Source organism: Callithrix jacchus, chromosome 8, assembly GCF_049354715.1.
Source record: "Callithrix jacchus isolate 240 chromosome 8, calJac240_pri, whole genome shotgun sequence".
Lineage (NCBI taxonomy): Eukaryota > Metazoa > Chordata > Mammalia > Primates > Cebidae > Callithrix > Callithrix jacchus.
Window position 1 is genome coordinate 58,740,361 of NC_133509.1, and position 19,968 is coordinate 58,760,328.

The 19,968-nt window shown below is 39.7% G+C and overlaps 1 long non-coding RNA gene and 1 pseudogene across 2 annotated transcripts in view; both read left to right on the forward strand.

The window, feature by feature from the left end:
- The first annotated feature begins 19 nt into the window (after positions 1-19).
- Positions 20-19,968, forward strand: part of LOC144577375 (uncharacterized) — a 182,632-nt gene continuing 162,683 nt past the window's right edge. The window contains exon 1 of the long non-coding RNA XR_013521122.1: positions 20-173. This is a non-coding gene — a long non-coding RNA (uncharacterized LOC144577375). The remainder of the gene's footprint in view (positions 174-19,968) is intronic.
- On the forward strand, positions 180-13,943 carry LOC144577374 (hsc70-interacting protein pseudogene; annotated as a pseudogene). Its single transcript, XR_013521120.1, has one exon. The product of XR_013521120.1 is annotated as a hsc70-interacting protein pseudogene (transcript).

Below are 19,968 nucleotides of genomic sequence, written 5' to 3' on the forward strand. Positions count from 1 at the left end.
TCGGACGCGACTGCGACCTGTCTGCGCATGCCTTTTTTTGGGAAGCGCGTTCCCATCGAGATCTTCATCTTGTGCTTGGCCCTTCTCGGCAACCCGGAAAAACTTGCCTGGCAAGTGAGGCGGGGGGAGGCGCGCGGTGGGAGGGATTAATGGACCCGGTAAGAGCAGAGGAGGTAAGACTTTAGTGTAGAAAACCAACCAAAGCAAACCCAAACCAACAAAACCCTTCACCTAAAACTCAAAGCTACCCAGACTGCAGAATTCTGGATATTTATTAAGTTGGCGGGTCAGTAATGCAAGAGAACCCTTCTACCGGTAATCTGGATTTCTTTCCGCTCGGCCAGTTTTTTCTTCTCCCTCTTCCCGCTGGCTCCTAACAGCATTTAAACATTCCAAAGTTCTCCTCATATTAAAATAACCCTTCTCCAGACCTTTTTCCCTCCAGCTACTATTGTCTTTTTTTTTTTTTTGCCTTCATAGCCGAACTTCCCAAACGTGTGCTTTCCATTTTCTATTCTTATTTCACTCCTATAGGGTTTGTGCCTTTATCATTCATTTCCTCACTCTCCAAGAACAAAAGTTTCACATGTGTCACCAAATCTAATGCCTAGTTTTCAGCTAGTTTTCTTAACCTCTCAGTATCATTGGGCACCTGCTGATTACTTCCTCTCTTTGAAAATGTTTGGCCTCAGTGAAAGACGTTCTCTTCTGGGTCTTTCTCTTACCTTTTTAAAGTCTCTGATGCTCGCTTCACCTCTGCTAAGTTCTCAAAACATTGGTATTCCCCAGAGCTGGGTCCTAGGACTTTCTCTTCCCACTCTGTACTTTCCCCCAGGCATCTATGCCTTGAATTCAGTTACCAGACTTTTACAGAAGACGTATGCAACTCAGATCTCTCCTCTGAGCTCGTAATCCCTATAAAAACTTCTTATTACACGTCTAGTTTTGGATGTCTGAAACCCCGTTGATTTTAAATACTGAATCTCTCCCAGATTTATCTAAGAGCAGTCTTTGAAAAGTTCATGGAACTGCCTCGTGGCAGCTGCCCCCTTCTGCGTGGTCACGCAGAGCTAGTGCCTGGGCCTGGAAGCAGGCTGCAGACCCTCAGCTTCGCCTACGGCCTCCCGACCATGGACCCCTGCAAAGTGAACGAGCTTCACGCCTTTGTGAAGATGTGTAAGTAGGATCCAAGCATTCTGCACACTGAGGAAATGTGCTTCCTGAGGGAGTGGGTGGAGAGTATGGGGGCTAAAATACTACCTGCTACTCAGAAAGCTAAATCAGAAGAAAATGGCAAGGAAGAAAAACCTGATAGTAAGAAGGTGGAGGAAGACTTAAAGGCAGATGAACCATCAAGTGAGGAAAGTGATCTAGAAATTGATAATGAAGGTGTGATTGAATCAGACACCGATGCCCCTCGAGAAATGGGAGATGAAAATGCAGAGATAAGAGAGGAGATGATGGGACAGGCAAATGATGAGAAAGTGGCTGCTATTGAAGCCCTAAATGATGGTGAATTGTAGAAAGCCATTGACTTATTCACAGATGCCATCAGGTTGAATCCTCGCTTGGCCATTTTGTATGCCAAGAGGGCCAGTGTCTTCATCAAATTACGGAAGCCAAATGCTGCCATTCGAGACTGAGACAGAGCCATTGAAATAAATCCTGATTCAGCTCAGCCTTATAAGTGGCAAGGGAAAGCACACAGACTTTTAGGCCACTGGGAGGAAGCAGCCCATGATCTTGCCCTTGCCTGTAAATTGGATTATGATGAAGATGTGAGTGCAATGCTGAAAGAAGTTCAACCTAGGGCACAGAAAATTGCAGAACATCAGAGAAAGTATGAGCAAAAATGTGAAAAGCGAGAGATCAAAGAAAGAAAAGAAAGAGTTAAGAAGGCTTGAGAAGAGCATGAGCGAGCCCAGAGGGAGGAAGAAGCCAGATGACAGTCAGGAGCTCAGTATGGCTCTTTTCCAGGTGGCTTTTCTAGGGGAATGCCTGGAATGGCCAGAATGCCTGGACTCAATGAAATTCTTAGTGATCCAGAGGTTCTTGCAGCCATGCAGGATCCAGAAGTTATGGTGGCCTTCCAGGATATGCCCCAGAACCCAGCAAATATGTCAAAATACAGAGCAACCCAAAGGTTTTGAGTCTTAGCAAATTGTCAGCCAAATTTGGAGGTCAAGTGTAATGCCCTTCTGATAAATAAAGCCTTTGCTGAAGGAAGAGAAATCTAGATCACCTTATGGATGTCACAATAATAAAAGCAGTGTACCTCTGACCTTCTCATCAAGAGAGCTGGGGTGCTTTGAAGATAATCCCTATTCCTCTCCCCTAAATGCAGCTGAAGCATTTTACAGAGGTTTGCCATTAGGGTATTCATTCAGATAATGTTTTCGTACTAGGAATTACAAACTTTAAACACTTTTTAACCTTAAAAATATTTAAAACAAATTTAAAGGATTTGTTCTTACATTTTTCTTTACTAATCATTTTTGATTTTTTTTCTTTGAATTATTGTGCAGGGAAGATACTTAATGTAAAGAAGATTTTTGCTCTAATTTGAGTGAAATAGAAGTTTATTAGTGCGAGGCAAGCATAACTCATTTGAGGATAAAGTCTGCGTTGGATACGTGGTTCCTGAAGCGTTTTGACTTGTCTTTTTACATGCTCTATCTTTATCTTTTTCTTTAAAGGTTTATTTCAGTAAAACTAATTGGGACCACCAATATTTCAGTAGGAACTGGGTAGGGACTGGAAGTATTTGGCAGGGCAGCAGCAATCTTGCTGTGTTTTATATATAGCATGCATCCTTGGGCAGGTTGCCCTTAAATGTTACACTGTGGTGAAGTGATGATTAATTTGTAACGCTTCAGTAGAGTTGGAGTTCTTAGGTCTGTTCTTGTCTAGTATATCTAATAAATGTATCATATTATTTCCACATAGGGGAAATAAGGGAATACTTTTCTCTTTCCTAGTCAAAAAATGCCCAGCACTGTGTCTGCTTTCTATGTTTTTCTCCCTTACTTTTCTTGGGCTAAAGAAAGGCTTTTACTGCCTGTATCATCACTGCTATCATCATTAACAGCATAATTATACAAGCATATTTAATCCTGAGTTTAATTTAATATGTAATACATAGGGTAATTGTAGGGTAATACCCACAACAACTGTAGTTTCTTACTTGGCCATGAGAATGCTTATTTAAGTTCCACTCTGGCAAAATCTTGTCATTATCAAAAGACATTGGAAAGAGGGATTCCCTTTGGTGTTTGGTCTTCTACTTAGAAAATACCTACTGCAGATAGAGTTTATCTTGTAGTATTCATCTTTGTATTTTGAAGATAATAAGGTTTGAATTAAATTGATATACACAGAGGGGAACCAATTTTTTTGATCCAATATAAATAATAAATGAGATAATCCACAGTTACTCACTGTGGAGTTGTTGAGACTATGAAAGACTCATTGTCTTTGTGTTCAGCTCTTCCTTAAATAGTGTAACCTCTGCTTGCTTTCTTTCCCTCTCCTCCCATGATAAAGAAAATGATAAATTTTCTGTTGTGCATTCAGTTCTTATTTTAAATAAGACTAAGTAGAGGCACTGTACCTGACATTGCTACATTTCTACCAGTGTTTCAACTTAAAGTGCTAGTGTTTAAAAACATTTTCAAGGGATAACTTTGCTTATTTGAAGAATTAGTGGTAGGAGCAGTGAAGTAAATTCTGTGGAGTACATTTCTAAAATAGCACATTTCTGAAATCATAAATACGTTTTTTCAGGTTCTAACCCTTTGCTGTACACAAACAGACAGAAATGCATCTGTTATGTAAATGAGAAAAAGGTATTATGCCAATGGAGCATGCTTTTTAAATCCTTTAAAAACACTCGCCAGATAAACTTGCATTTGAGCTTGTGTGTTCTTTTTGTTAATGTGTGTTCTTTCTCAAAATTGCCAATGTGTACTTGGCTTAACTCAAGAACAATTTTTTTCTGGATTCCTTATTTGATTTATTTAACCTAATTATATTCTGATATTGCAAGCATTACCGTAAGTGGGTAAAAGTAAAAGTCTCTCCTTTAGCAACTGAACTACTTTAGTTAAACTTTGGAGCTCTTAGAGTCTATCTGACACTTTGGAGGTTAAAATATTCAAACCTTAGACAATAAGACATGAGAAATTTTCATCTGCACATCTGGGTGTAGGGACAAGTGCAGCTGGTTTGCCGTTTAGGAAGACAAGGGTCTGCAGCTATCACAAGGACTTTGTTCATTGAAATGGGACTGTTTTCCCCACAGCTGCTTCCTGAAACAACAAAAGGGGCTGAGCTAAGTCAATCTCTAGGGCATCAGGTCAACCCTTTTGGGGGTAGGATAAAAAGTCAGAGAGGGATCCTGGCTGCTTCCTCAGCTTGGGCTGAGGCAGAGTAGGATGGGGGATTTGCTGGTGACTGGTGCCTCTGCCCCTTGCCAGTGCTACCTGTGTGAATGTTCCCTTGTTCATTTTGTTTGAACAGATTTTTGTGACTTCTCCTAAGGCTCTGAGATGTTACTTGCTATTCACATCATCATTTCACATATTTCTATTAATATATGGTAGAACCAATCAACCAACCAACCAATCAACCAACCGAAATCCTAATTCTGGAGACACATTAGATAAAGGATCCTAGAACTCTCCCTTCCTTTTTGTAAGATAGTCTGCTCTGACCCCAGGGTCTGGGGCCATAGGAAGAGCATTCCTGAGCCTCCGTCTCTGTGGAAATGCCAGATCTTCTCTAGGAGCTGCATCTTGTCTTTTCCTTTCTCCCTTCCAGTAAAACTTTTAGATGCCCCCATCCCCAGTCTGACCCCTAACCAGACATCTGTTCCCAGTGGGGCCTTTTGTAGGAGCTGAAAGACCTGGCCAACCTCCATCATCAGCTCCATACCCTCTGTTGTTGGCTGGGACCTGCTGTGGAGAACAAGTGCCCTTGAGATCTCTCTTCTCTAGTTTCCAGAACAGTAAATGAGAAATACCCTATTAGGTGCCTGAGAGTACTGGGGAGGGATGGATAGATAGCTAGATAGCTAGATAGATTGATGATAGAGAATGATGTTAGTCTTTGGCCAGGCTGGACCTGAGGGGAACTGCTTAGCTTCAGCAGCTTTTCTTGCACCACCAGAGGCTTCACCAGCCCAGAAATTCCATTTCCTACTCACTCATAGGAAGGGCTACTGGCTGTAGGCTCTTACTACTGTCTGGCTCTGTGCTAGAAAATGGCCATCAGAAGGCTTCTCCTGGGTCTGTTTTCCCCTGGCCCCAGCACAGCCCTCTGAAATTAAACTATGGAGAATGTATTCCCCATCTCCAGTGTGGCTGTGGCCCTTTCCCTATAGTCTACTCAGCCCCATGTGAGATGGGGATAGTGGAAGGCTGGGCCCTGGGGAAGGGACTCAGGGAGACATGACCAGGTACTTGCAGGGAAGATCAGGTTTCTCCAGCTTCTTTCTCATGGCAGAAACTCAATTAGAGGGCCTCCCAGGTGCTGGATAGCTCTGTGCTGGGAGGATGCTACTTACACCCCTCTGCACAGCAGAGGTGATGAGGGCTGGGTCTGCTTTTCTCCCTGCACTCTGATGTAACAAAGGTGTTGTCACGAGGACCTATTAAATAAACACTCATGGTAGTAAATGTGGAGACCAGGCAGCTTTGAAATCCTCAGACACATGTACGTGTGTGTGTGTGTGTGTGTGTGTGTGTGTGTGTATGTGTGTCATGGAAGACACAGGATAAAGTCTGTTGTCTGTGGTCCTGAGGGGTTGAGGCAATGATCACCAGAGCTGGCTCTATCTTTGCTCTCCTGCATATTCTGCCCACTTAGCTCACATTTTGTTATACAATTCAGCAGTTGGCAACCTGAGGGGATCCTAGGGAGAGAGATGTAGGCTAGTCCATCTTCTCCTCCATGGATCAATATAGGCCAGACCCAGCTATAGGAGGCTGGACCACAACCAACATGGGATTTTTGCTGAGTTTAGAGAGAAGGTCACTGTATCACTGAGGGAGCTTGTTGAAGACTTGATTAGATAGAGGAGATTATGGAGAAGAAAGAAAGAAGGCAGGAAAAGAGAAGGGGGTGACCATGACAACAGAGGAGGAGAGAGGACTCAGAGGGTGTCCCCAAAACTTTAAATAATTGGGAGCCAGCCTTGGGCTCAGTATCCAGTTTAGATCTAGGCAGGATCCCTGGGGCACTGAAGCTGAGGATGTAACTAGTGGTTTGAAGGTGGAGTTGAGAGGTTCAGGATGCCTGGTGTGGATTGTGGGGAGGATTACAACCAGAACCTTTTATGGACTGCTCGTAGCACTCCACATACAGGCAAAGGCCAGAGTATTGATTCCTAGATGAAATGCTGTTATATGGCATGGGGAGTTCATTTTGTTGAGATTGAAGAACTTTGAGAGGAAATAAAATCTCTGAAGAAAAGCTAAATTCCATCTACAGAGGTAGTGTGGCTTATTGCCTCTCCTCCATTCTGTTGAAAGAGCTCTCGTCAGTGACTGCTACGTTGCTAAATTCATTGATCTCAGATCACTACATACTCTGCCTCTGCAACATTTGTTTAGCAGAAACAATTTTTTCACTGGTTTCCAGGACATGCTTTGTCCTCCTCTTACCTCATAAGTCACTGCTTAGTCCCCTTGGCTGGCTTTGAGTGTCACCTGACCTCTAAGCATTGGCACACTGCCATCTTTGTCTTTGGGCCTCTTCTCCCTCCTTAGTATGAATTTCACTCCTTAGTATGAATTTCAGGTTTTTGAATAGTATCTAATGAATCCAACTTTCTGATTCCAGCCTGAACATTTTCCCTGAGTTCTAGGCTTAAATATCAAAGTACCTACTCAACGTCTGTATGTGGTTGACTGATAGCCATCTAAACTTAACACACCCCAAACTGTACTCTTGATTTCCATGGCCCCAAACTTGTTTCTTCAGTGGTTCTCCCAGTCTCAGCAAATGGCAGTGTAATTTTTCCATTTGCTTAGGTCAAAATAAAAAACTCGAAGACATCATTAACTTCCCCTGATCCATGAGCAGGAATGGTTGGATTGATCTCTAAAAGAAATCCATATGTGCAATAAACCCATAATTAGGTATCTCACCATGTTTACCACAGTTACTACCTGGTTCAAGTTAATGCCATCTTTGTCTGGATCATCATAAGGGGCTCCTTACTGATTTTTCTGCTCTAACTCTTGCTCTCTTACAATTTATTCTTTATTTGGTAGATGGAGTGATCCCTATAAAAATCAGTCATGCCCCTCTTCTGCTCGAAGTCTTCTAATGGATTCTGGTTTCAGAGTAAAAGCCAAACATCTTACAAGATCTCAGGGAATCCCCAAGACCCCCAGTGATTTGGTCCTCACCTGTCTATATGATCTCACCTCCTGCCTGTCCTGCCCAAGTCACACTGGCTTTTCAGTACAGTGTGACAAACTTGCTTCTGCCCCAGGGCCTTTTTGCTATTCCCCTGCTTGAAATGCCACACCTCCAAATAGCCCCATGGCTCTGCCAGACCTCACTTCCTTCAGGTCTCTAATCAAATGTCTTATTATTTGTCCAGAATATTTAAAATAAGCTTTCTTCCTCACCTTTGAAACTTCTTTTGCCTTCATCCTGTCTTACATTTCATACCACTTATTATTATCTGAAGCATTGTGTATTGTTTATTTGTTTGTCACCTGTCTCCTCTCGCTAGAATGCAAACTCCACCAGAGCAGGGGTTTTATCTACTTTGTTCATTCTTTACCCCTGAATTTTGGAGAGTACCTTCATTTTGTAGATGCTCAATTAGTATTTATTGAGTCAATGAAAGAATGGTGGTTGAGAGTGTAGATCCTGGAAAAAGATTCCCCCAGTTCAAATTCCAGATCTTCTCTTTAACAACTGTGTGACTTTGGGCAAGTTTTCAAACCTCTCTGTACCTTAGTTTCCTTATAGTAATTGAAGATAACAAGTACCTGCCTCATAGAATTGCTCTGAAGATTAAGTTAATACATTTAAATTTCAGATCAGTCCTCAGCACATAGATTTGATAGATGTCAATCATCATCATCGTAATCTGAAATTATTAGCTGGAGTGTTAGAAATATAAGAAGAGACAGAATTTTGGAAATCTGGGAGAAGTGAGAGGATGCAGAACATATGGATGGGATTGGTGGAAGCTTTATGTGGCAGATTGTATTCTTCAAAGATGGCTGCAACAATATCTCAGTTTCACATGCAATTCTGGAAGCTGTTCACTCCTCATCAAGAGGTCGAATGCATGTACTTTCCCTTCGAGTCCAGATGGGTGTTTATGACTGCCTCAAGTGATGTAACTTCCAAGACTAGGTCATAAAAATGCCACACACTTTGACCTTATTTTCTTGAGATGTTCACTTTTAGAACCACCCATCATGTTATGAGAAAGTCCAAACTAGCCCATGTAGACAGACTACATAGAGAGGCCATATGGGTGTTCCTGCTGACAGTCCAGCTGAGGTCCTTGCCAACAGGCAGCAACAACTGCCAGATGTGTGAATGAAGATGCCTCCAGTCCCTTTTGAGCCACCCCAGCCTTCAAGTATTTCCACATGAAGTACTGGATTTCATGGAGCATAGACCTGGTGTCTCTGCTGTACTCTGAAATTTCAGAACCAGGCAATCCATGAGAATAATACTAAGGTTGTTTTGTGATGCTAAATTATGGAGCACTTTGCAGTGCAGCAACAGTAATAGGGTACTCAAGTTCAACTGTCAAGAGACCAGTCAACAGTGTAGCAAATAGATAACAGCCAGGAAAAGCCACACACAGCCAAGTGCGATAAATGGTCCTATTCCATTGCTGGGTCACGGATTACTAAACAAGAGATTTGAAACCCTTAGCGGCATATCTGATCAGCAGGGGTTTAATGGAAGAAGATGATTAGAACATAATTCCAGAGCGAAAGAAAGATATATGGACAAGCACACGAGGTTAAAGTGGTTCTGTGTGTGAGGAAGACATAAGTAATTTTAAAACAAAAATTTATAAAATGTCTGTGGGAGGAAATTACATTTTTGTGTGAATCTGAAAATCACACTCACATATAATAAAACATTCACTGATTTTACGACACAATATACTCTTGGAGGTTGCTTGAGAAGGCAGATTGCCAGATGAATTAAACTTATCTATTTCTTGGCTTACTAGACCACATTTGGCATCCTTTTTTGGGAACCACTGAGTGAGTGAGTGAGGTGGCAAACAAAGAGTACTTTTATTTTTCAAGATTGAATGGCTAAAGCACTGAAACATGAGTGTAAAAAAATGGAGGCACTCTTTTTTTTCTGTTAATATATTTGTATCTTTTTTTTTCTTTTTCATTTTCACACCTGAAGAACAGGAAGTAGACATGCTCTTTATTGTAGATCACCTGACCTGTCCTAAACACTGAGTAAAAAATGAGATTATAGAAGCTGTTAATTGAATATAAGCAGTACTACTTGATGAAACAAATGGTGGAAAATGCCTTATTATGATGGAAATTAAAGGTGATGTTTTTAAGATTTGGGGATATGAAAATAGGCTGGGATATAAACCAGGCCAGGTGTTAGCTATAATTCTTTTAGTAATAGTGTTTATGCCCAATTAAATTCAACATCATTGTGGGAGAAGGGAGATAACTGAGATAAAATAGGAAAATAAGTTAATGAAAAATTGAAAGAATATGAAAAGTCAGTAACCCATAAAAGCCCTGTAAATTACAGACACAGTGGAAGTTCAAGAATAATAATTTTTGGATCAGTATTTTCTTGCACTTAACATTTTTTTCCTTGATGATTAATTGCATAATTAAAGAGGCTGTTACGGGTAAAAATATGCCTCTTAAAATATGGTAAAATTGACTGGGTGAGGAAAAAATGAGGTCACTGAAAAGTGTTAATTATAAATTAGGAAACCAAAAATTCTCAAAGGGACTGAAAACCAACCAAAAAAACCCCCAATACACCAAACTTTTTTTTCTTTTGAGATAGGATCTCTGTCGCCTAGGCTGAAGGGTGGTGGTGAGATCACAACTCACTACAGCCTTGACCTCTTGGGCTCAATTGACCCTTCTGCCTCAGCCTCCCGAGTACCTGGGACTACAGGTGCATGCCAGCATGCCTGGCTAATTTTTGTATTTTTTTTTCTGTAGAGGTGGGGCTTCACCATGTTGCCCAGGCTGGTCTCGAACACCTGGTCTCAAGTGATCTATTCGTTTTGGCCTGGCAAAGTACTCGAACTACAGGCATGAACTACCATGTCCAGCCAAACCAAACTTTTAATTGTAGCATGATGCTATACTAATATAACTCTGAGCAATCACAAAGTGAACACATCCCTGTAACCACCACTCTAGTCAGGAAATAAGACATTACCAACACTTCAGAGCTCCCCCACCCACAACCATGTGCCTCTTCCTAATTCTTACCATCTCCACCCTCACCAAATGTGACTGCCATCTTGACTTTTAGCCCCAAAGATTAGTTTTGTTTGTTTCTGTTCTTTGTATAAATGTACTGACACAATAGGTCTCCTTTTAAGTTTGGTTTTTGGTTTCCTTAACATTGTGCTTGTGAAATTCATCAATGTTATTGTACTAGCAGTTAATTTTTATTGATGGGGAGTATCCCATTGTATGACTGTACCATAATTGTATTCATTCATTCTACTGTTGAAGGACTTTTGGTTTTTTTCACATATCGTGTTGTAAAGAGCATTCTTGTTCATGCTTTATGATGCAGAGATTTTGTTGGGGTATATTCTTAGGCATAGAATTAATGTCATAGGATATGTGTATTTTCAGTTTCTCGGCTGTTACTGAGAAAGTGAACAAGTGATGGAGCTGTTAACTGGCACTTCCTCTAATAGTGTAGGATAGTTCCTGTTGCTCTTCTTGTCAATAGTTATTATTATTCTTTCTAATTTTAGCTGTTCTAATGAGTGCATGTTGCTATTGTTCTGTGGTTTTAATTTCTATTTTTCTAGTTACTAATGAGGTTAGTACCTTTCATATATTTATAGATTAATTGGTTATCTTACTTTTGTTAACTTCCTGTTCATTTCTCTTATCTGTGTTTCATTGAGTTGTCTGGTATTTTTCTTATTGATTGATAGGCACAGCTTGTAAGTTCTGTATATGAGCCCTTTGTTGATACGAGTGATGCAGGATCTTTTCTGGTTCTATGCTTTGCCTTTTTCACTCTCTTAAATATAGGTGTCTTTTTATGAGCAAAAGTCCTTCTTGTAGTCCCATATTTAAAATAGTTTTTCCTTTAAGGCAATGATTCTTAATGATGGGGTGAGTATTTTTCAGGCAATATTTGGGACATACTGAATATCTATCTATCTATCTATCTATCTATCTATCTATCTATCTATCTGCTTTTTTCCTTGTTTATCTGAGATTCTAATTGAATTTGGCATCCTGTTTTCTTCCTCCTAAATCTGGTAACCATACTCCCAGGGGACATTAGAGAATGTACTGAAGGAACTTTGGTTATCATAACTGTGCAGTGATGGCAGGAAATCTGTTGGCATTTCATGGGTAGAGGTCAGGGATACTGCTGAACATCCTACAATGCACAGAGCAGCTCTCCACAACAAAATTGTATCTAGTTTGAAATGTCATTAGTGCGAGGTTGAGAAGCTTGCTTTAAAGTTAGTGCTTTATCTATGTGCCTTGAAGAAATCTATCTAAACTCCAAAGTAATAAAGGTATTTTTCTATTGTATCATCTCAAAGTTTTGTTGTTTTACCTTTCCCACGAAGATCACTTGGAATTAATTTTTGTGTCTCTGAGATAGGGGTCAAATTTCATTTTTCCTCCTAGATATTCACTTGACCCAGCAATATCAATTGAAATGACCATCCTTCCCACTTCTCTGCAGTTCCTCCTTTGCCATAAACCAAGTGTTTATGGATAAAGGTGTTCGTTTCTGATCTCTATTCTGTTCTATTGCTTTAGTTGATTGTGTTTGCATTCACACCATATTTTACTTGTTATTGTAGTTTTAAATAATTCTTGGTATCTGGAATTATCTTTTTTTTTTGCCTTTAAAACATTTATATAAACGTCTGAGGTGCAAGTGAAACAGAACCTGATACAAAGATTTGAGTGCAAGTAGTTTATTTGTGATGTGATTCCTGGAAGCACTGATGGGTGAGTGAAGAAGTAAAACAGAGAAGGAAAGAAGGAAATAAAATATGGGGTATATTAAGGAACAAATTACCTCTGTGGCACCTGGGGCTTTATCTCACCCAGGACTTTTGGAAGATGATGTGGGACATGTCTCAGCACTGTTCCACCAGAAGGGACATGAATGAAATAATGAAACTGGATTATTTATCCAGCAATTCTCATCCATAATGGGTTAAGACAACTTTAGAGACATTAACTCCCTGACATTTCTTGTCTGCTGTGTACTCTGGCTGAGCATGCTCCTGTGGCCTGAGAAACCTTTTGGGGAGAATTGTGGATGATTGGCATAAGAAGGCTTCTGTAGATACTCACTTTGGTGAGCATTAATGACACGTTGGGAGGACACCAACATTATCAGTTACTCTCCACCTTTTGAAATGATCCAGTACCTCACATTGAGTCCGTTTCATCTTGTCATTGATTGTTCAAGGGGATAGCCATTTTGATTTACAAAAAGAGATCTTATAAAGGGAATTGTATTACTCAGGGTTCTTGAGAGAAACTGACCTAGTAGGATAGATATTATTTGTAATTGAGAGAGAGAGAGAGAGGAGAGAGGAGAGAGAGGAGAGAGATTAAAAAATTGGCTTGTATTGTGGAAGCTAGCAAGTCTGAAATCATAGGACAAGCCAGCAGGCTGGAAATTCAGATAAGAGTTTAAGAGTTGATGCTGCAGTCTTGAGTCTGGATTCCTCAGGACAGCAGGCTGGAAACTCAGGCAGCATTTCTATGTTGCAGTCTTGAGGAGAATTCTTTCTCCTTTGGGGAACCTCAGTCTTTGCTTTTCAGGTCTTCAACTAATTGGATATGGCCCACCTACATTATGGAGGGTAAGTAATTTGCTTTACTTAAAGTCTACTGATTTAAATGTTAGTCACACAGATGCAATGCAATCCCTATCTATATACCAGTGATATTTTTCACAGAAATAGAAAAAAATCCTAAAATTTTTATGGAACCACAAAAGACCACAAAAAGCAAAAGTAATGCTGAACAAAAAGCACAAAGGTGGAGGCATCATACTACTAGACTTAAAAATATACTGCAAAGTTGAAACAACCAAAATAGCATGGTACTGGCATAAAAAACAGACACTTAGACTGATGGAACAGAAACGAGAACCCAGAAATTAGTCTACATAACTATAGCCAACTAATTTATGACAAAGGCACCAAGAACACTCATTAGTGAAAGCACAGCCTCTTCAATAAATGGTGCTGGAAAAACTTGATATCTATATGCAGAAGAATGAAACTAGACTCCTGCCTCTCACCCTATACAAAAATCAACTCACAGTTGATCAAACATCTAAACATAAGACACAAAACTGCAAAACTACTGGTAGAAAACAGGAGAAAAACTTCAGGACATTGGTCTGGGAAAATATTTTGTGAATAAGACCTCAAAAGCACAGGCAACAAAAGCAAAATAAACAAGTGGGGATTATATCAAACTAAAAAGCTTCTGTACAACAAAGGAAACCCTATACAAAAGGAAACGACAACAGAGTGAAACTACAACCTACAATATGGGGGATAATTTTTGTAAACTATTCATCTGATAGAGGATTAACATCCAGAATATACAAGGAACTAAAAATCTCAACAGCAAAAAAGCAAAAACAAAACACCTAAAATGAATAAAACATGTACAAATGATCTGAACAGACATTTCTTAAAAAAGACAAACAAATGATCAACAATATTTAAAAAATACTCAACGTTGCAAATCACCAGGGAAAGGCAAATCAAAACCACAATGAGGTATTATGTCACCCCAATTAGAATGGCTATTTGTTTTTCTTTTATTCCAAACTACAGACAGGAATGGGAAAATGGCTATTATCAAAAAGGCAAAAAACAACAAATGCTGGCGAGGAAGTGGAGAAAAGGGAACTGTTACATACTGTTGATGGGAATGTGAACTAGTATAGCCACTATGGAGAATGGTAAGGAGCTTCCTCAGGAAACTACAAACAGAACTACCACATGATCTAGCAATCCCACTACTGGGTATTTATACAAAGGAAAGGAAATCAGTATATTGAAGAAACATATGTACTCGCAAGGTTATTGCAGCACTATTCACAACAAGCCAAGATATAATCAACCTAGGTGTCCAACAACAGATGAATGGATAAAGAAAATGTGGTATATGTACACAATGGAATAAATTCATCCAGCCACATTGAGCCATAACAGAGAATGAAAGCCTTTCTTTTGCACTGGCATGGATGGAATTAGAGGATATTATGTTAAATGAAATAAGCCAAGAACAGAAAGTTAAACACCACATGTTCTCACTCGTATGGGAAGCCAAAGAAAAGTTGATCTCATGGAAGTAAGAAGTAGAACAAGAGGATACTAGATAATAGAGAAGGGGGTGGGGATAGGAGGACATTTGTTAAAGGATACAAAATTAGAGCTAGATAGGAAGAATAAGTTCTAGCATTCTATAGCACTATAGGATGCCTATAGTTAACAATAATATATTTATATAGTTTCAAATAACTAGAAAGAGAATGTTGAATGTCCCAACATGAAGAAGTGATGTTTTAGAAGATGGATATACTAATCAACCTGACCTGATCACTATACAGTATATAAAAACATCACTATGTGTGTACTCCATAAATATGTACACTTACATATCAATAACAAATTTAAAAATGAAAATATCATACAAATATTAATAACATCTTAAAAATATCTTTTTTTTAAAAATTTTTTATTGGATTTTAGGTTTTGGGGTACATGAGCAGAGGATGCAAGACAGTTGTGTAGGTACGCACATGGCAGTGTGCTTTGCTTTGCTTCTCCCCTTCACCCACATTTGGCATTTCTCCCCAGGCTATTCCTCCCCACCACCCCCTCCCACTGGCCCTCCCCTTTTCCCCCAATAGACCCCAGTGTTTAGTACTCCCCTTTCTGTGTCCATGTGTTCTCATTTTTCATCACCCACCAATGAGTGAGAATATGCGGTGTTTCATTTTCCGTTCTTGTGTCAGTTTGCTGAGGATGATGTTCTCCAGATTCATCCATGTCCCTACAAACAACACAAACTCAGCATTTCTGATTGCTGCATAATATTCCATGGTGTATATGTGCCACATTTTTCCAATCCAGTCTATTATCAATGGGCATTTGGGTTGATTCCAGGTCTTTGCTATTGTAAACAGTGCTGCAATGAACATTCGTGTACATGTGTCCTTATAGTAGAACGATTTATAGTCTTTTGGATATATACCCGGTAATGGGATTGCTGGGTCAAATGGAATTTCTATTTCTAAGGCCTTGAGGAATCGCCACACTGTCTTCCACAATGGTTGAACTAATTTACACTCCCACCAACAGTGTAAAAGTGTTCCTTTTTCTCCACATCCTCTCCAGCATCTGTTGTCTCCAGATTTTTTAATGATCGCCATTCTAACTGGCGTGAGATGGTATCTCAATGTGGTTTTGATTTGCATCTCTCTGATGTCCAGTGACGATGAGCATTTTTTCATATGATTGTTGGCCTCATATATGTCTTCTTTCATAAAGTGTCTGTTCATATCCTTTGCCCATTTTTGAATGGGCTTGTTTGTTTTTTTCCTGTAAATCTGTTTGAGTTCTTTGTAAATTCTGAATATCAGCCCTTTGTCAGATGGGTAAACTGCAAAAATTTTTTCCCATTCTGTTGGTTGCCGATCCACTCTAGTGACTGTTTCTTTTGCTGTGCAGAAGCCGTGGAGTTTCATTAGGTCCCATTTGTCTATTTTGGCTTTTGTTGCCAATGCTTTTGGTGTTTTGTTCATGAAGTCCTTGCCTACTCCTATGTCCTGGATAGTTTTGCCTAGATTTCCTTCTAGGGTTTTTATCGTGCCAGGTCTTATGTTTAAGTCTTTAATCCATCTGGAGTTAATTTTAGTGTAAGGTGTCAGGAAGGGGTCCAGTTTCTGCTTTCTGCACATGGCTAGCCAGTTTTCCCAACACCATTTGTTAAACAGGGAATCCTTTCCCCATTGCTGGTTTTTGTCAGGTTTATCAAACATTGTATAGTTGTATGTATGTTGTGTTGCCTCCGGTGCCTCTGTTTTGTTCCATTGGTCTATATCTCTGTTTTGGTACCAGTACCATGCTGTTTTGATTACTGTAGCCTTGTAGTATAGTTAGAAATCCGGTAGTGTGATGCCCCCCGCTGTGTTCTTTTTGCTTAGAATTGACTTGACTATGCGGGCTCTGTTTTGGTTCCATATGAAGTTCATGGTGGTTTTTTCCAGTTCTGTGAAGAAAGTCAATGGTAGCTTGATGGGGATAGCGTTGATTCTGTAAATTACTTTGGACAGTATAGCCATTTTCACGATATTAATTCTTCCTAACCATGAACATGGAATGTTTCTCCATCTGTTTGTGTCCTCTCTGATTTCGTTGAGCAGTGGTTTGTAGTTTTCCTTGAAGAGGTCCCTTACGTTCCTTGTGAGTTGTATTCCAAGGTATTTTATTCTTTTTGTAGCAATTGTGAATGGCAGTTCGTTCTTGATTTGGCTTTCTTTAAGTCTGTTATTGGTGTAGACGAATGCTTGTGATTTTTGCACATTGATTTTATATCCTGAGACTTTGCTGAAGCTGCTTATCAGTTTCAGGAGTTTTTGGGCTGAGGTGATGGGGTCTTCTAGGTATACTATCATGTCGTCTGCAAATAGAGACAATTTGGCTTACACCTTTCCTATTTGAATACCCTTTATTTCTTTTTCTTGCCTGATTGCTCTGGCTAGAACTTCCAGTACTATATTGAATAGGAGTGGTGAAAGAGGGCATCCTTGTCTAGTGCCAGATTTCAAAGGGAATGCTTCCAGTTTTTGCCCATTCAGTATGATATTGGCTGTTGGTTTGTCATAAATCGCTTTTATTACTTTGAGATACGTTCCATCGATACCGAGTTTATTGAGGGTTTTTAGCATAAAAGGCTGTTGAATTTTGTCAAATGCCTTCTCTGTGTCAATTGAGATAATCATGTGGTTTTTGTTTTTGGTTCTGTTTATGTGGTGAATTACGTTTATAGACTTGCATATGTTGAACCAGCCTTGCATCCCCGGGATAAATCCTGCTTGATCATGATGAATAAGTTTTTTGATTTGCTGTTGCAATTGGCTTGTCAATATTTTATTGAAGATTTTTGCATCTATGTTCATCATGGATATTGGCCTGAAGTTTTCTTTTCTTGTTGGGTCTCTGCCGGGTTTTGGTATCAGAATGATGTTGGTCTTGTAAAATGATTTGGGAAGGCTTCCCTCTTTTTGGATTGTTTGAAATAGTTTTAGAAGGAATGATACCAGCTCCTCTTTGTGTGTCTGGTAGAATTCGGCTGTGAATCCGTCTGGACCTGGGCTTTTTTTGAGTGGTAGGCTCTTAATTGCTGCCTCGACTTCTGACCTTGTTATTGGTCTATTCATAGTTTCAGCTTCCTCCTGGTTTAGGCTTGGGAGGACACAGGAGTCCAGGAATTTATCCATTTCTTCCAGGTTTACTAGTTTATGTGCATAGAGTTGTTTATAATATTCTCTGATGATGGTTTGAATTTCTGTGGAGTCTGTGGTGATTTCCCCTTTATCATTTTTTATTGCATCTATTTGGTTGTTCTCTCTTTTATTTTTAATCAATCTGGCTAGTGGTCTGTCTATTTTGTTGATCTTTTCAAAAAACCAGCTCTTGGATTTATTGATTTTTTGAAGGGTTTTTCGTGTCTCAATCTCTTTCAGTTCAGCTCTGATCTTAGTTATTTCTTGTCTTCTGCTGGGTTTTGAGTTTTTTTGATCTTGCTCCTCTAGCTCTTTCAATTTTGACGATAGGGTGTCAATTTTGGATCTCTCCATTCTCCTCATATGGGCACTTATTGCTATATACTTTCCTCTAGAGACTGCTTTAAATGTGTCCCAGAGGTTCTGGCATGTTGTGTCTTTGTTCTCATTGGTTTCGAAGAACTTCTTTATTTCTGTCTTCATTTCATTGTTTACCCAGTCAACATTCAAGAGCCAGTTGTTCAGTTTCCATGAAGCTGTGCGGTTCTGGGTTGGTTTCTGTATTCTGAGTTCTAACTTGATTGCACTATGGTCTGAGAGGCTGTTTGTTATGATTTCAGTTGTTTTGCATTTGCTGAGCAGTGCTTTACTTCCAATTATGTGGTCCATTTTAGAGTAGGTGTGATGTGGTGCTGAGAAGAATGTGTATTCTGTGGATTTGGGGTGGAGAGTTCTGTAAATGTCTATCAGGTTTGCTTGCTCCAGGTCTGAGTTCAAGCCCTGGATATCCTTGTTGATTTTCTGTCTGGTTGATCTGTCTAATATTGACAGTGGAGTGTTAAAGTCTCGCACTATTATTGTGTGGGAGTCTAAGTCTTTTTGTAAGTCATTAAGAACTTGCCTTATGTATCTGGGTGCTCCTGCATTAGGTCCATATATGTTCAGGATCGTTAGCTCTTCTTGTTGTATCGATCCTGTGACGAAATGACGGAATTAGACTTCAGAAGGTGGATAGTGAGAAACTTTTGTGAGCTAAAAGAACATGTATTAAATCAATGCAAAGAAACTAAGAAACTTGAAAAAAGATATGAGGAAATGATAACAAGAATGGATAACTTAGAGAGGAATATGAATGAATTAAAGGAGCTGAAATACACAATACGAGAACTTTGCGAAGCATGCACAAGTTTCAATAGCCGAATTGACCAAGCAGAAGAAAGAATATCTGAAGTCGAAGACCAACTCAATGAAATAAAACGAGAAACCAAGATTAGAGAAAAAAGCGCAAAAAGGAATGAACAAAGTCTCCAAGAAATGTGGGACTATGTGAAAAGACCTAACCTACGTTTGATAGGTGTACCAGAAAAGGACGAAGAGAATGAATCCAAGCTGGAAAATACTCTTCAGGACATCATCCAGGAAAATTTCCCCCACCTAGCAAGACAGGCCAACACTCAAATACAGGAAATACAGAGAAGACCACAAAGATATTCCGCAAGAAGAGCAACCCCAAGGCACATAATCGTCAGATTCAACAAGGTTGAAATAAAGGAGAAAATACTAAGGGCAGCCAGAGAGAAATGTCGGGTCACCCACAAAGGGAAGCCCATCAGACTCACACCACATCTCTCGGCAGAAACACTACAAGCCAGAAGAGAGTGGGGGCCGATATTCAACATTGTTAAAGAAAAGAACTTTCAACCCAGAATTTCATATCCAGCGAAACTGAGCTTCAGAAGTGAAGGAAAAATAAAATCCTTTGCGAACAAGCAAGTACTCAGAGATTTTGTCACCACCAGGCCTGCTTTACAAGAGCTCCTAAAAGAGGCACTACACATAGAAAGGAACAACCAGTACCAGCCATTCCAAAATCACACTAAATGCTAAAGAGCATCAACATAATGAAGAATCTACAACAACTAACAGGCAAAACAGCCACTTAGCATCAAAATGGCAGTATCAAATTCACACATAACAATAAAAATATCTTTATATGGACAAACTACAGTCCATACTTTTACAGTCAGTCCTGAGGTCATTATTAACAGTCATTATCTTCCTTTAGCACCTTTTCTGCATTCCCCACCCCAACTCCTTGGCAAGCCTTTTTCTGTTGGTTTAGGTTGTTTATTTGACAAGGTAACTCAGATCTTTATCTGTAAGGTTACCATGCTATTGTTAAGGTAGGATTGCTGCAATTGTGTGTTATAGTCATCA